We start from the raw sequence: 17,419 nt of genomic DNA on the forward strand, positions 1-17,419 counted from the left end.
CCCCACTATCTGTCTTACATTCAACTGCTAACTGCTCACAAACTCATTTTCAAACCCTCTAACTGTCCTTCCCTCTCCTCCATACTCACCTTGCATCATCCTGACAGACTACTCAGGTCCAGTAACCAGAACCTACTCGAAGTGTACAAACCCTTACGTGCACCTGGGGAATTTCTCCTGTCTCTTTCCTTTGCTTGCCTATGGAATTCACCCCCCACCCCAGATTCGAATTACCCAAAGCCACTTCACCTTCAAGACCATGCTCCATCCCATCTGTCTTCTCACTGGGAATGCTCATACTTTCACCCCACCTGACCCCACTCTATATCATTTCCACTCCCTCCCCCTTTTTTCCTTTCTCATAACTCAGCCTATTCGCTATTCGCCTTTCACTGTTCTACTCTCGTTTACTCTACTTCTTCCTACCTCTCACCTCATGAAACTGAGTGCATTAAGTGCCTGCACTCCAAATTATACTTGTGTACTACAAAATACTTGTTTTAATTTCATTCAATGTTTCGTTACAACACCTTGCTCAACTGCTATTCAGTCTTCTATATTACTGTGCTTTTAGTAGTTCTGAAAATTGTATTGTACTTAACTTTGTTGATATTAGCTTTGTAATAATTGTATAGGGAGCTTCTCTCCCCGGACCTCTATTTAAAACGGGCTCGTTTTGGCCCAATGGACTTTCCCGGTTAACAAACTGCAAATAAATAAATAAATAGTTTAAAAATGGAATGAACCTATTATGTGAACATTATTTAAATTAACCAGCGAGAAATCTCTGAATAGTAGTCCATCTTATAGTGACTGTACTTTTTCATGGATCAAACAAGGTCCAAAAGTTGAATTAAGCTTGACAGGCTAATGTGTGCATTAGTTGTTTGCATATTTTCTGTTGCTAGCATCAACTTGATGAAGTTGACAAGAAATATTCATGCAGCTATGGAACATAGAAGCAGATGACTTTTGTTTTTCACATTTAGTGCTAAGAGCTATTTACTGAGCTGTCAGTCTGCACATGTAAGCATCGTCAAGGACTTTATAGGACAGTCATTCTTTGTGTAAATGTTATGCACCAATCAGAAAACAAAGCATTAGGTTAAGGTTTAGCATAGGAAAACTTTAAAAACATAAATATCACTGCAGTTTTGCATTGCTCATCCCACCAAAGCAGACTTGATTAGCAGACGTGGCACTTTACTCTCCAGTAACCTGGCATGTTCATGTTTACGCTGCACTGTTGTGAGAATAGTTTTGTGCTATAGTTCACTAGCATTTGATTTAACTGCATAAATTACACCTGATGAATACTAATGATTTATGGCTGTATGCTTTACATAGAGTGCAACTTTTTTCTGACTGAATAAAACACCAATAACCATCCCTCTTATTTTTTTTTTGTTCAATTATTCTAGACAAATCCAAAACAATGAGTGGACAAACACCCAAAATCAGGGATAGTTTTTTAAGTACTACTTTAATTCATAATAGAAACATGCATTTTTGATAAATAAGAAGTGTGAAACTGAAACTCTAACATCTGTCACTGTTAACTGACTATAGTATTTAACAATTTAGCAGAAAATAAAAAGAAAAAAATTAGAAAGGATGAGGCAAAAACATGAGGCAAAACGGGCATTTGGCAAAATTTGGAACGGCAGAGAGGTATGCCAGTAACCTTGAGTTGTATAAGGTGAAGCGCTACAAAGACATGATAAGTTTTCAGGTGTTAGTATGATACTCTGTAATGAACCTTCTGGATCTAGGTGCCTTTATTTATGTGCAGCATTAATAAAAACAGAATGAAATGAAGGAACTGTGAATAAATTCAGTAGATGCATACCCACTTATAACTAAATCAATGACACCTATGGTCTGTTTGACTTAAATGAACAACCATTTCTTTTATTTTTTACTACTTGCATACTATACATAAGCCTATGTTCTGTTGTGGGTTGGTGTAATGGTTACAGTATTAACCTCATTGATCCAAAGTGCAAGGTTTGATTCTCACCAATGAGGAAAATTACCAAGGCTTAAAATGGTCCAGAAGGGCAGATAGCCTCATACTTACATATAAATGGATTATTTAGTGGATGGCTTTGGTGTAATGATCAAAGTCTTCACCTCATAGACACAAGATACAGGGTTTGAGTTTGACTGTAGTTTATTGGTTAGGCTTAAAAAGGCCCTTCAGGGTATTCACCTATGAAGCTAACTGCTGCTTGATGTTTGCACAGTATGACCCAACTCTGACATGATGCAAGGAAACTGCTTACAAGAAACTTCACAGGGAGAGAGACACCAAGACAGCACAACACTAATATGAAGATTTTTTTTACATCTCCCCTGTGTCTTGCTTGTTGTTATAAAGATTTTAAAGTACTCTACAAGATACCCAGATAATAGTTAGGTAAGCAACTACCACTAATCAAAGACTAGTTTCAAAATGTGTCATCCTTTCGTTGTCACAATATATGAAGTTACAGTTATTATGCCCAGTCACGTTCTATTCTGCCTGGTGCAAAAGAATGCAGCAGAAGAAAGCCTCATATTAAACAAAAGAATAATCCTTAGGATTAGGAAAAGTATAATAAACCCGAGAGCAGTATATTTAATTTACTTACTCATTCTATGAAAAAATAAATATGTCTGGGGCCCACAGGAAGGCTTTGTTTCCTGTGGAAAAATATCAGCCATATTCACCATCATTATGGTTACTTAAAATAACATTAGCTGTTGGAAGGCACTGCTTGCTGGTTTGCTGGTCACATATCAAAAAATGTAGATCAGCAATGGCATTCCTATGTAAAGAAATGCTTCCTACAAGAACTTTGAGGTACGTCAGGGGAATTAGCTGTGTACAAAATGGCTAACCCTTTTCAAAGAGGGTGCCTTGAAAACTGAAACTGAAACGCTAATGGGTAAAATGAAGAAGTATTTTGCCACGGGGAAAGTGGTGGATGTATAAAATTGGCTTTCTATCCAAACAGAGATGATGAGTGAAATTAAAACTTAATGGGACAGAACTAAAGGCAATTCCCATGCTGTGAAAATTGTAGTTCAAAGGCTTAAATACTTGTTAATTTAGTTTCCTTCCAGGGAAGGCTATGGAAAATACTGTCAGTAGCTAGAGGTGAAAAAGGCTTGTGAATGGAATAGATTAGTACCCAGAACTAGTACATGACAGTGAGGAGGTTGTGCATAAAGGCTACGGGTTGGCATAAATGTTGTTATTCTGTTTTAGATATTTTTGGTGAATACATTTTTATTAGATTTTTAAGCATGACACTTGACACTGTACCAAGTTTAATTGGAAATGCAAATGTACATACCCTTCAAGGACAGAGAAGCTCAGGCTACTGGCATGTTGCATCACCTTCAGACTGGGAATGGCATCCATTGTTCACACCTTGCACATTGTATGACCTTCAGAGTGGAATGCCATGTGTCAATCACACCCATTTGGTATATCACATCTCCCTTAGAGTGGAATGGCATATGTCATTAACACCTACCTGATACATCACATCTCCCTCAGAGTGGAAAGCCATGTGCACTCACATCCTTGCACATCGCAGCAGTCACAGCATGGAATAGCATGTCTCATTCATGTCCTGGCACATTGCATCACCCTCACAGCAGAATGCCATGTGTTGTTCACACCTGCTTCAGCTGTGATGAGGTCAGTATCATAATAATGGTAAAGAATCTTAGTTATTCAAAACAGCTTTTGAATTTGAATTACAATTCGACTTCACAAATATTGATCCTAAACATACAAAATTATACAAATAATAACAATTATAAATAACTAAATAAATAAGAAAGATAAAGCTTTGGTTGCTGAATCCTTGATCGGTACACTGTGAAAGACAAGATTCGGCACAAAACAAAACAATGTGTAAAAAGGAAATTCACGACAAACGAAAGGCAAGAAAACACACAGTGGAAACCGCAATGACTTTAAATCAAAGGCAGAGCACGGATTATTTATTAAATAGTTAGCGCTTTCGGTAGGGAAGTTTTCCCCACCTTCCTCAGACTAAAACTTTGAACAAACACTTCTCAATCATTTAAATAAAGCTAAGCAATTAATTAGCATAAATTATCCAATAAGACCAATATTATAACATTTTTTAAATATTTAAAGGCACATTATAAAAGCTCTTCCTTATGTTCTTTATGTTAGATATATTAGATATATTAGATATATCATATTTTAAATGCATTATATTTTATATACATTAGACAGCAGCAACTAATTAAACCTATACTTTTCTTAAGTCCTATGATAACAGTGTGCTAACATTTAAAAAAGCTATGGTTATATTTTATGCATAACTAGGCAAGTGCATGAAAGTGCGTTTGTCCTACATTTTATCATACAGCTTCACACCCAACTAAAAAATACATGCATACACATCTATTTCATAAAAGATTATCCTAATTAATTAATAAAAACTACCTCCTAAGGGCTTTAAGCTTTAATATGTATTTAATTGATACAATTTCATTTAATCCTGGGGGTATAAAAGATGATGTACGAATCTGGCAGGCAACTTCTTGTTCCTCTAATTGTAATTGCCATGGGCCCCCTCTGATATGTGGTTGTGCCTGGTGTAATATTATAAACCCAAAGGTATGACTGGGGTTTTGGCAAACATGTTTTGCCAAAGCATTATTTATATCTCCATTATTTATGGCATATACGTGTTCATACACCCTCTTCTTGAACGGTCTATCGGTCTTGCCGATGTAAAAAGCAGGACAATGCCTGCATAGAGCCGCATAGACTACTCCTTTGGAGTTGCAATTAAATTTTCCCTTGATCAAATAATCATTGCCCATTATTTTAACGGATTTTCCAACCAAAATGTGTCTGCAATGGGAGCACATCCCGCACTTAGACATTCCTAGTTGCTTCCCGTGTGTCTTCCCTTTAGTGCTTTCCAAAAGTTCTTTTAAGTTGTTGCCTCGTTTATAAGTGAAATTTGGCTTTTCCCCCCACAACATTTATAAGTTGTTGATCATCTGAAAATAATTTCCAATTTTTGGAAATTATGTTCTTAATGGATTTGAAATCAACACAATATGTGAATAAGAAAGAAATATTGCAATGTTCTTTCCTGCTATTAGAAATAGCTTGCATTCTTCCTCCCCTTAATAAAGGTTGGAAATGACCTGTTTCTCTTTTATATAAAACTTTTTGTTTGATTTCATCTACAAACATGTGGGGATACCCTCTCATAAGAAACATGGATTGCATTTTATCACATTCAACCAAAAAGTCAACTTGTTCGGACACCATTCTGGCTGCACGAACAAATTGCCCCTTGACAGCACTTCTCTTTTGGTGCAGGGGATGCGAACTGGTGAAATGCAGATAGGTATTAGAAAACGTTGGTTTCCTGAAAATAGTTGACTTGAACTTACTAGATTCATTGTCCTTGCTGATTTTAACATCAAGGAAGGTGATTTCATTGGCTCCCATAGAGTATGTAAACTCAAGGAATTGCGTCATTTTTGATATGCTCTCAATAAAGTGCGGTATGACTTCAGATGACCCCTTCCATAAAAAGAACATGTCATCCTGGTACCTGGTGTACCAGGTGACGTGTTCCTAATAAAGGGCATTTTTAAAGAGAAATTCAGATTCCCAGTGGGCTAATACACTATTGGCAAAAGTGCACCCACATGGTGAACCCATAGCGATGCCAGTAGTTTGAAGAAAGAATCTATTCTTAAACACCAAGAAGTTATTTTTTAAGATGACATCCAATAAAGTTTCAACCAGCTGCATTTGATCATTTGGTGCCCCCTTACTAAGCATGAAGTCAACTGTCCACAATACCCCTGATTCATGTGGGATGACTGTATATGAGTCCGTGATATCAACCACTAGAAATACCAAAGTTGGCTCATATGGGATTTTGCTGATGTTCTGGAGGAAACTCCATGAGTCCCTGCAAATGTGGCTTTCTCGTTCTAACAATGGTTTTAGTAAGCTGTCCACCACCTTGGCACAAGCATAGGTTATAGACCCCCTCTCATCCACTATTGGTCTGAAAGGGGGATTCACAAGATCTTTGTGAATTTTAGGTGTGCCAAATAAGGTGGAGATTTTTGGCGCTGGCATGGATAAATAAAGGAATAGATCATGATCAATACTTCCTTCCACAAGTAGATCTTCCAAGATGTTCTTAATTCCATTATAAGCCAAATTTATCTCATTGATGCTGGAGGGTGTATAAGTATCTGACTCTAAATATTCTAGCATTTTACTTTCGCAAAGATATTCATCCATAAATATTAACCCCCCGCCTTTATCAGGCGCCATAACCCTCACTTTACAATCATTCAACAATTTAATGAAGGCCAATTCCTCATTCCTAACATTTCGACGCATATGATTTGGCCCCCTGGTAGGAGGATAATTACTAAAAGCCATTGCCCTCAAGTCCAATTCACATAATTTTTCAAAAATGTGTAAAGTTGGATTTAAAGGGGGATTGAACACACTAGAAATCCTATGTGTGTTCACTAAAGAAGGCATATTGCCCAATGTGCATGCTAGATTTAACTTCCGGACAAATAATTTGAGATCAATCACCGTTTTCACTAAGTTGCATCTTCTATCTGGAATAAAGGACAAGCCTTTAGCAAAGAAATCAACAAGATCAGGCTCAACAGTCAATATTGTATAATTATAAATTTTAAAGTCTCCTTTATCATTATGCAAGATGCTAGGCCCCTTTTCAGAAAGTAGAGCATCAAAGCTGACATTAGTTGACTGATGCTCTAACGTCTCCGTTGGTTGCCTCTCCTCCTCGTCTGATTGCCCCTCTGGTTGTTCTGCCCGTTGTTCGACGTGGTGTTCCTCACTGTTGAGGGCCTGTGAAAACCCTGCATATTTTCCCCATTATTTCCATTGAAAACCTGCTCGTCTGAGGGAAAAAAAGTTTCATTTACATTATTGTTGTTTCCCCCATTAGAATTGTTATTAGCATTAGTATAGTTCCTTATGTGTTCGCTTCTGCGAATGGCTGGAGCTTCGCTCTCATTCTCATTGAATTGAGCCTCATGAACAGCCACATGGTTTTCATTCATTTGGGGAACTCTCCAAGCTGCAACCTGTCCAGGAGGGGGAGGGGGGTATGCTTTAAGATTTTTATAATCTAAAACATCTCGCTCAATTTTACGTTTCTTATTTGATAGCATTTTTGTGATAGAAGCTTCAATGCAATGTCATTGCGGTTTCCACTGTGTGTTTTCTGACAAAACAAAACAATAGTCAGTCTACACCAGCTACCAGACTATTCTTCACCAAAGGATCAAAGAAATGCAAGTTCACCAAAGGATCAAAGAAATGCAAGTTCAGATTCTGTGTGTTTGAAAAGATGGTTGTATACGTATGTACTGTAACATCGTTCACTGCTGTTTAAAAAGACAGACTGAGTACTTGTGAAGACAGCTTTTCCTGCAATGTTAGTATTATGTTTGTGACAAGAAAATTCCATTTATGTGACCCGTTCCTCCTACTACTATTAATTGTCTGGGTATCTTTCTTCCACATTGCTCTTTTTTCTGCCTGCAAATCCTGATATTTTATGACTTTGTGTCTCTCTGTGTACCCAGGACACCGTAGTCACTGGGTGTGGTGATTTCAATGATCGATGCTACTTTTGTTATCTTTTCTTGGACCACTATATCCAGTTTTCTAGTATCTATCGTTTGAATGGTTGGTAATGGATGATCCCACGTGATGTAACTTCTTCATTTTCTGTGATGCTTTGTGGCTCATGTTTCCAGTGTTTTTCAGCCACTTCAGTACCATAATGTTTGCACAATCCCCAGTGTAACAGTCTTGCCACATTATTATGCCTTTCAGTATACAGTCCTTCTGCCATTAGTATGTCACAACCAACAACGAGGTGTGTAACTGCTTTCATTTTGGTTTTACAAAACCTACATTTGTCTGTTTCTCTCACATGTTCAATGGACTTTGTAAACCAGTGTGTACGTAGCTCACTATCTTGGGCTGCCAATATTAACCTTTCATCTCTTGGTTTGAATTTGCCTCTCCTTAACCATTCCTGTGTTTGTTCCTGATCAACATGAGGTTCTTCCAGAAGTTTTCTATACTTGCGACTATATTTATGCATTTTCCACATTTCTTGCCTTCTCATCTGGTCCTTCACCTTATATTCTTTGTTTTGGTTTTTGGCAGATATAGTTGCTGCCTGATTTTTATCTACTTCTGGTTTGATTTCTATTCCTGCTGGAGACTGATATGCTTCTGCTAAATTAAGCAGAGAAGTTATCTTTGATTTATTCTCCTTATGTTTCAAAACTTTCACTACATTTGGGTCTTGTGAGGTCAGCAGATATGTGTGGAATGCCATGATTGCAGATCTATACATGTAATCAGTTTCAAGGAGGCCCATCCCTCCTTTGGAACGGGGAATATATAATCCTGGTATGCACTGATTTTTATAAATCATCTGGTGAGAATGAAGCATCCTTCTTGTTTTCCTGTCTAACCTATCCAACAAATTCTGGGGCCAGTCAATCACTCCAAAACTGTAAGTTAGGACAGGAAGAGCAAATTGATGTATAGCTTGGATTTTGTTCCTAGATGTCAACACTGTTTTCAGAATTAATTGGAGTCGTCTAAAGTATTCCTTACTACATTGTATTCGCATTTGTTCATATTTTACTGTTGGTCCTTCATCAATTCTCAAATATTTATACACTCCCTCTTGCTCAAGTTCTTTTATATCACATTCTTGTCCCAAACTGATGTTTTCCTGGGGCTGCAGTTTTCCTGCTTTAAAGGTTGCTTTTGCAAACGTATCTAAAAATGTTTTGACAACCTGCAGCTGTGCTTTCAGTTTCTCATCTGATGAGCTATACAGTTTTAAATCATCAACAAAGAGAAGATGAAAAGTCTTTATACTTTGTTTTTTTTTAGGAGCCAAATTGTAGCCATGGCCTAAGCTGTTAAGTAAACAGCTTAATGGGTTAAGTGCAAGGCAGAATAGCAACGGTGACAGAGAGCCACCCTGGAATACCCCCCTTTGAATTTTTTTCCCTGGGATAATAATTTGTCCTTTATAATGGCTTAATTGCAAAGTGGTCTGCCGTTGTTTCATGGTCACTGTAATCTAGTCAATCAGTATGGGGTGTATCTTATACATTTTTAAGTACTCTTTTATCCATGAATGTGGGATATTATCAAATGCTTTTTTATAGTCAATCCATGCCATACTTAAATTCTTCCCCATTTTACAGTTCTCCAGTATGACTTTATTTAACAACAAATGATCCTTTGTTCCATATGGCTTTCTTTTATTGCCCTTTTGTTCTACTGCCATAATTGAGTTTTCTTCTAAATGACTATAAACTCTGTTGCCATCAATTTCCATGTATAGTTTATACATAGTCGGAAGGCAAGTTATTGGTCTATATTTTTTAGGGTAGCTTGCAGGTTCACTTTTAAGAAGAAGCATTGTTTTGCCTGTTGTTAAACAGGTTGGTGTCTGTTCAGGGTGCACATATAAATAGTTCTTACTCATGGCTAAATCCTCATGGAAAGATGTTAATACTTTTAACCAAAAGTTAGGTACTGCATCTGGGCCTGGAGTTTTCCAATTAGAGGTTTTCTTAACTTTGTTTCAATCTCTCTGGCTGTTATTTTATCCCATTTCATATCCTGTACATTTGAAATTTTTATTCTTTCTTTTATTTCTTCTATCCATTTATCATCTTTGTTGTGTTCCACAGGATCTTCACAGATACTTCTCCAAAATGTATCTACTTCCTCTTTTTTTGGTGGTCTTTCAAATCCTTTTACCTTATTTCCCAGTTCTCTATAAAACTTTTTTGGGTTATGAATAAATTGCTTATTTTGTACTTTTCCCTTGTATTTATCTGTGTATCTTTGAAGTTTTTCCACCTGTGCTGACATTTTTAGTTTATTTGTGATACTGCATGATAGATCCTAGTTTGTTCTAATACTGTGCATTGCTTTAATCACATCTATCTTTCTGAGTATTTTTGTTGATCTATTTCCTCTTCTATAATCTTCTAACAGTGACACTTCTTGTCTTAATTGCTTTATAGTTTTCTCTATTTGATACTTCCATGGTGGTATTTGATTTCTCCCCTTCCTTTCCCTCACTACCTGTGTTCTTGTGGTAAACGTTTATCAGTTATTAATTTAGCTGCACAGTAATATATCCTGTTTACTTCTGTTATATCGCATGGATCTCTATGGACAGTCCTAATTACTGTGTGCATTTGTTTTATCAGATGTCTGACTTTTGGGGTTTTATTGACCTTCTGCAGTCTATTTCTCTTATTGATCTTGATATATCTGTCTTTGTCTATTAAATCAAGCAACTCTTCTCTTAACTCATGGCACATCCCTTGTTTTCCATTTCCTGTGGGCATTCTGTAGAAGGTTCTATAGTATCTTCCTGTGGCACCTTCTCTTCAGTTTCATCCTGTGCCATCCGTTGCTCTGTCATATGGGAACTCACTGGTCTATCACTCCTCAACATTGACTGTGTCAGAGTTTCCACAGTTTCATGTTCCTTCCCTTGCTCTCTAGGTTCAAGTGAGTGTTTATACTGGTTTCCGGTGGAAGGCTCCAAAATATCTCGATATGGCACCTGGCCAATTGCTTCCTGTTCCATTGGTTTCCCCTTAATTTGGATATCTGTTGCTATATCCAGTTGTGGTGCTTTCTGCATTTGATTTTCTACACTGAATCCTTCACTTTGCAGGTACTCCATAACTTCAGTTTCTATTTCTTTAGCTTCTCCATTACTAATCTCCTTTTCTGCTTTTCCTCTTTGTTTTCTTATTTTTTGTATTGTAAAGTTTTCCATATCCAGATTCCTTTGCCTGTATTTCTCTTCAGATATCTTTGGTGCTGCTCTTTTTGTGTTGGTTAGTTTTGCTTTCTACATAGATTGTCTGATGATTCTCCAGTACTTTTTCATAACCCAAAACATTCCCAGAGGTAGTTGTCACTAAATGCCTTATATACCTGAATAAGATCTCCTGTTAGATATCTGTAAGAGACACTGTACAAGTTCAGATATTTTAGTCTTTTATAATAACTTAAATTTTCACATCCATGGATGCCCTTGGTATATTTCTGCTGTACTCTTTCCAGTTTACTCATGCTTGTTTTCTTGTAAGGTTTCCACACTGTTACTTCATACTCAAGTTTGGGTCTGATGTGACTAGCAAGCAATGACCTCATCATGTTTGATTTCCTAGACTTTATAAATCCTTTTATACAACCTATAGTTCTATAATTATCATTAGCCAATTGATTGTTGATTAGAAAAATTCATGGCTGAATCTACCCATATACCCAGGTCCTTAAATTAGTCTATAGTTTCAATGACTGTGTGTTGTATTAAATATTCACCTTTCAGTTTATGTCTCCCAAATCTCATATGCTTAGTTTTTTATGTACTTATCATCAGCATATTATTCTCCTGTGCCCAAATGGTCAATTTACTCAAGTTATTTTGCAAACATGCCTTATCTGTAACACTTGTAATCAGTTTACCCAATTTCAGGTTGTCTGCATACAGACTGTAGACCACCTCAGATGAAAAGCTAAGTCTGAAAGATAAAATCTAAATAAGTAAGGGCCTAGGACAGAGCCCTGTGGGACACCTTGTCTGTAACCAAGGATTTCACCTGTCCAGTTGGTGTGTGATACTTGCATGTCCTATTTGTAAGCCATGCAGCTGTCCATCTTATCAACAGTACATCAATACAAGTTGTACTAATTTACTGATCAGTGTTTTGTGCATGACACTGTCAAATGCTGAAGTTAAATCTATATAAATCACATCACAGCACAAGTTTTCATTCATAGCTATTATTATATTGTTATAGAACATCATGTTACAGGTGGTAATAGATCTATTTTCAGCATATGCATGCTGATATATAGTTTCAATTCCCAACCTATCCAGTTCCGACAATAATGTATCCAATATTACCTTCTCCATTATTTTTCCACAACAGGAAAGTAGACTTAAGGGTTTATATGACTCTGGGTTTGTCCTACTCCCCCTTCCTTTAAAGACAGGTTTAATAAGAGCATGTCTCCAGTCTTGAGGAATTTCCCCATATTTATATGACCTAGTGAATAATAGATATAATGGTACAGTTCTTGCTGAAGTCTTCTCAGGTCATTGTTGCTAATTCTGTCTGTTACCTGTGCTTTGTTTGGATCCGGTTTGTGCAGATCTTTTCCACTGTAATCTAATTTGATTCCAGTATCTGGGGTTGCCTGGATGTCACTAGGACAACTTATCACCTCTTTTGTGGAGCCAAACTGTTTTGCATAAGATTTTGTAAATATATCTATAATCTGTTGTGTTTGAGAATACATTTTAGAATCTGCACACAGTTTATCAGTTTGTGTGTCTTTACTCCTTCCACATCTCATGTATCTATAAAAAGGTTTCCTATTATGCTCAATATCTTTATATAATTTTTCTTCAACTTTTTCTTGACCTTGTCTCACACTATGCTTAATCTCTTTGTCCAGCTTGTTTATTTCAGTTTTTGAAGTTGTAGTTTGACCTTTCTAACATTTCTTATATTTTTTGTCTCTCACCTTAATCAGATATCTTGTTCTTATGGAAATATACCCCCCTGATGTTGTATGCCTAGATCCTGATGTTAAACATGTTTTTTGATTTTTTTGCACTCAAACAATTTCTCTTTCAAAACTTTCCACATTCCATCTGCAGTTTTTCCACTAAACACCTCACTACAGTTAGTTTTGTATAGTGACTATTTTGCTTCCATATAATCTGTAATTAACCTTCTGTGCATTGGCTTAGATTTCAGTTTCGCAGAATTATCTAGCAACAAATTAACCTTTATAACCCCATGATCACTGCACATCAACGGTGGTAAAACTTGACTTGAAGTTACAGTAAGTTCTTTAGGAACACAAACAAAGTCTCTAGTATGTTCTGTCCTCTGGTAGGTTTTCTACAATCTGAAGCAGTTGTTGTTCCTGAATATACTGTGAATAACTTTCTTACTAACATTGTAGAATCAATATTATTCCAGTCTGTTTCTGGTAAATTTAAGTCCCCAGCTAATATTATTCTTCCCTCCTGTCGTTCATGTATGAATTCCTCTAGGTCATCTGCACTTGACTTTGGTGGTCTGTACACTCCAACAATTGTTATATGTTCCAGGGTTATCTTTATTGTCACAGTTGCACAGTCTATAGTATTGGTGTTATCAGTGAACATATAATAATCATAGGTCTCATAGCTATCTTTAATCCCTATCATAACACCTCCACCTGATTTTTTGTTAGAAAGTCTGTTACAGTAAAAACATTTATACCCTGACAGAACTGGTTTCCAGTTATTGTTCTTTAACTATGTTTCAGAGTAGCAAATTTTCCTATAAAAAAACTTTTATTATTAATGCTCCCAGCATTAACAACTATCAGGGATGCATTAAATGTTGTTATCTGTGAACTGTTACATTTTTGACCTGGCAAAAATCCTGCCTAGTGTTTGTCAAATATTGCAAAATATCTGATGCAAAAATTATTTTTCCTGATCTTGATAAATGCATGCCATCTTGTCTGAACACATATGCCCAAGACTAGGCCTGGATGCTCTACATATTTCCATTTTTTAAAACAGAACATTTTTTCCATGTAGGTATTTACCCCCCAAAAAATATTTGTATTCACAGGGACCTGACTATCCTTTCTATAGGTGATTTATGAAAACATGTCCTAACACCAGTACAAGCTATACTATCTAGGAGGGCTGTCAGTTCTTTACAAGTCATATAATCCTTGTGGATGACATAATTTGTACCGACATGAATACAAATGGATTTGTACTTCCTTACATAAAAGCATTCCAAGGCTTGTCTCACATCTTCTGTTTTTTCTCCTGGCTAACACTATCTGATGTTCATTATCATCTCTGCAAATATACATATCAGTTCCTCTAATAATTGAATCTCCAATTGCAAGAATATCTTTGTTGGCCAGCTCTGAAGAATCTTCAGCTTCTAATACAGTAATATCCACTCTGTCAATTGTTACGAAGGATAGATCTTCATCACCATTAGTCTTATTAATTCCACTGTTTTCGTTGGGTATTAAATTCTCATCCAGCTGGATTTGTACGTCCACAGCTTGAGTCACATAGTCAACATCTGTCTTTCTCTTCTTTTTTCTTACAGTAATGTTCTTCAGTCCTTCCACGTTCAGTTTTGATGTCTTCCTTTTCACCTGCCCCTTGCCTCTTTTTTCTACCTTCTGTTTTGAAAAAAGTGATACCTTTTTCTGTAGCCTGCAGGTTTTCTGATAGAAAAATATTATCATTCGCTGTAAACTGTATGTTACATTAACAAAGTGGTGTCCTTTTTAGCACATATTCTCGTTCCTTTACAGTCATTAATCAGTTTTGTTTTCTTCCTTGTTAATTGTTGTGAACGTCTTCCTTTCTTTTCTTTTTTGTTTCCTTCTAAACAAACCGCATCCTTAGATTGCTGAATACTTGCATCCAGAATTCCAAAGTTGTCATGGGCATCATCTTGTTTCATAGGGGTTGAATGTTCTTTGCAGGAAATAGATGCATCAATTCCTAAATGTGTTCTGTTTGTTCTACGCCTAACATTATTTAATTTATCAGTCCAGCCATTAATATATGAAACAACAGTTCTCCAAGCCATGCCAATTGCACATGTGCAATCATCATCATTAAGTCGAAATTTTCTAACTGACCCCAGCCAAGACCTGTTAAAACTCCAAAAAAGGACAAATTAAAATAAAATAAAATTCAATATAAGAAAAATATATGAATAGCTCCAATCCAAAACAAAATGCAGACAGAGATCAGCAATAGTCAGGCAGAGAACAGAAACTCACTTGGCACTACAGGCAAGTAACCCGCTACAATTCAAATAAATAGAAACCAGCATTCAGTAGCTTATAAACGTACTGTGAATCTAAAATTAAATATAGTGAAAGGAAAAGGTGCTGAGAAGTTTTAGACTTATGCAGCCAGTAACTTTCATACAGAAATGCTTACAGGTTGTTATTATTGCTGAGTTTAGTATTTGCAGTTCCAACAAACCCAGCTACTGTTACAGTTTGACTTTACTGATGCCGTGACTTTTTAATCATGTTGTGCAGTTCAAATTAGTAATGTGTTGAGTATGCGATTATTAAAATCTGTGTGGAAGGAACTCCAATAAAGTATACATGTCACTCGTCAGCATACATCTGGCCAAACACCTGAATGCAAGGACTTGTTTGTTTGCCTGGAGCCTTAGTTAACTTGAGCTACTATGATGAGCTGAGTCAGCACAAATTTGCAGCGGACTGCTGCCCTTTGCTTCTCTTGCGTCCAGACTAGTGTTTGAAAATGGAAGTGATGATAAGACTAGAAGTACAGAAACAGTTAAGTAAATTAGTTGTACAGCAGCTTGCAGTGTGGTCTTTGCTCCTCTAATGGGGTAGTATTATAAATAACAGGACTGTGCTAGCTGGGAAAAGACCAACAAGCTAGTAAGTAGCCACTAACAGACCCAAGGGATAGCAGGGACACAGAGTCTGTCAGCCATGGAGGTGTTGTTTGGTGAGAATAAACAATACTGTGCTGAGCCTATAAAGGCAGATGTGAAGGTAAAAAAAAAAGAAAAAAATGTTGAGGCACGCTGTTTTTCAAGACATTCATATTTCTCACAAGAGCACAATTTTTCATAAAACAAGTATGCATTGCCACAGGTATTTTGCATTGCAATTCTTAATTCACTCTAATGTATACAGTATTGTGTGAGTGTAAATTTATTACATAATGATGGAGATAAACATGTGATTTGATTTAGGTTAATATAAAGTAATGCAGCATCTTCAGCTAAGGATGTGCAACTGCTGGGGCAGCTTACAATAAGAATTTGGTAAAGCTGTGCTGGGTACACCTATTGATGGGTAGAGTGATAAAAACTTCACCTGGTAAGACTGTCCTCTACATTACAGCATGGAAATCAGCTGCACTTATTAATGCTACACCAAGGAGTCCAACAAGTGTGCAAGTCTGAGGGAGGGCAGAAGACCCATGGTGCAATGAAAGTGAGGGCCAGTGTGCAACGAGTGAGCTGGGATCCCCCTGCTCCATGCGGGGAGTGCACCACCGGCCTGTCTCACCCATCCCGTTGGGGAGCTGGAGCGTGAGCACGCCTGGTGGGACCTGAAAGATGGTGAACTATGCCTGGGCAGCGCGAAACCAGAGGAAACTCTGGTGGAGGTCTGTAGCAGTCCTCACATGCAAATCTGTCATCCAACCTGGATATAGGGGTGAAAGACTAATCAAACCATCTAGTAGCTGGTTCCCTCCAAAGTTTCCCCTCAGGATAGCTGGAACTCAGCAGATGCAGTTTTATCTGGTAAAGTGAATGATTAGAGGTCTTGGGGCCAAAACAATTTCAACCTATTTTCAAACTTTAAATGAGTAAGAAGCCCGACTCACTGGCTTGGAGCCAGGTGTGGAATGCGAGCACCCAGTGGGCCACTTTTGGTAAGCAGAACTGATGCTGCAGGATGAACTGAATGCTGGGTTAAGGCACCCAATGCCAGCACTCATCAGACCCTAGAAAAGGTGTGGGTTGATATAGACAGCAGGACGGTAGCCATAGAAGTTGGAATTCACTAAGGAGCGTGTAACAATTCACCTGCCGAATCAACTAGCCCTAAAAATGGATGGTGCTGGAGCATCAGGCCCATACCTGGCCATCGCAGGCACTGGCAGATGAGGGGCTATGCTGTGATGAGTAAGAAAGCTGCCTCAGTGGAACTGAAGCCCAGGGAGAGAGCCCGGGTGGAGCCACCGTGGGTGGAGATCTTGGTGGTAGTAGCAAATATTCAAATGAGAGCTTTGAAGGCAGAAGTGGGGAATGGTTCCATGTGAACAGCAGTTGAACATGGGTCAGTTGGTCCTGAGAGATAGGTGACTGCCGTTCCAAAGGGATGGGTGATATCCTCTGTCGCCCTCGGCTGATCGAAAGGGAGTCAGTTTCAGATCCCTGAATCCAGAACGGTGGAGATGGGCACCTCATGGTGTCCAGTGCAGTGATGCAAATGATCCTGGAGAAGCCAGTGGGGTCCCCTGGGAGAGTTCTCTTTTCTTTGTAAAGGGCAGGGCATGCTGGAATGGGTTCACCCCAAGAGAGGCCTGTGTCCTGGAAAGCATCGTAGTTCTGGCGGCATCAGATGAGCTCTCACTGGGCCTTGAAAATCCAGGAGAGAGGGTGATAGTTTCATGCCAGGTCATTCCCATATCTGCAGCAGGTCTCCAAGGTGAACAGCCTCTAGCATGTTAGAACAATG

This window comes from Protopterus annectens, chromosome 14.part0, assembly GCF_019279795.1.
Source record: "Protopterus annectens isolate FY-2018-M chromosome 14.part0, PAN1.0, whole genome shotgun sequence".
NCBI lineage: Eukaryota > Metazoa > Chordata > Ceratodontiformes > Protopteridae > Protopterus > Protopterus annectens.